Genomic DNA, 922 nt, shown 5'->3' on the forward strand with positions numbered 1-922 from the left:
CTGATGCACTACATAAAAGTATCCTAAGTCCCTTTGCTGTGAACATGAAAGTGTATGGTATATCCCTGATTGGGGAAGTGAACCCATAGGATGTGCTGGTCTGCAAAAAGCTCCAGGTTTAAATCATGGCATCCCCAGTTTAAAAAATATGTCAGGTAGATGAAAGGGGTGGTACAGTCCTATGTTTGCCTCAGATCTGGCAAGCAGCTTCCAATTAGGCAGTATTAGGGAAAATGGATTAATGCCAGTTTAAGTGGTTTTCTTTCCAAGTCAGATTATGTATCTTTTCCAACTCCTGGAGATTTGTAAGAGCATCTGTGGTAAACAGCAAGCTGATCTCTCAGGTCCTTCAAACAGAACTCGGCCCTACAAGAGATTTAGCAGTGCTGCTACTGAAAAAAAAATCATACTGCAAAGCTATAAGAAAACAATAGCAACTTTTGACATAAAAGTGTGAAAAGCCATTTTGCTGTTACTTTCTGAAATGAGACATATGTTGCAAGGTACTCGACTGCAGGTAAAAGCATCTTCCAGGATTGTGGAATAAGGGAATGAGATTCCTGGAGTGGACTGATCACTCATTTTGTTTCTATAAGTGTACTTATGGTGTCACATAATCTAAATCCACACTAGATGAGATAAAGAGGGGGGAAGCAGGATATGATACATCTCTCTTGCCTATACTTGGCTTCAGCGTGGAAGGTATGGATTTCATGGCCCCCTTGTGTCAAACATGGGAGTATGACTCCCACTGGGTTCAAAATAAGAGCTACTTCTCTTTAAACCTAGCTACAGATGCAAGGGTATAGCTAGAAAAAAATAGGGACTGAGACTGGGCAAACTACTCATCAAATGCTAGCCATTCAGGAAAAAATAATATTCTTCTGTTACGAAAGTGAACCGATTACCCTCGATGGCCCTT

The sequence above is a fragment of the Podarcis erhardii genome (genome assembly GCF_964252035.2).
Source record: "Podarcis erhardii genome assembly, chromosome: 8".
In the NCBI taxonomy this organism is placed as follows: Eukaryota; Metazoa; Chordata; class Lepidosauria; order Squamata; family Lacertidae; genus Podarcis; species Podarcis erhardii.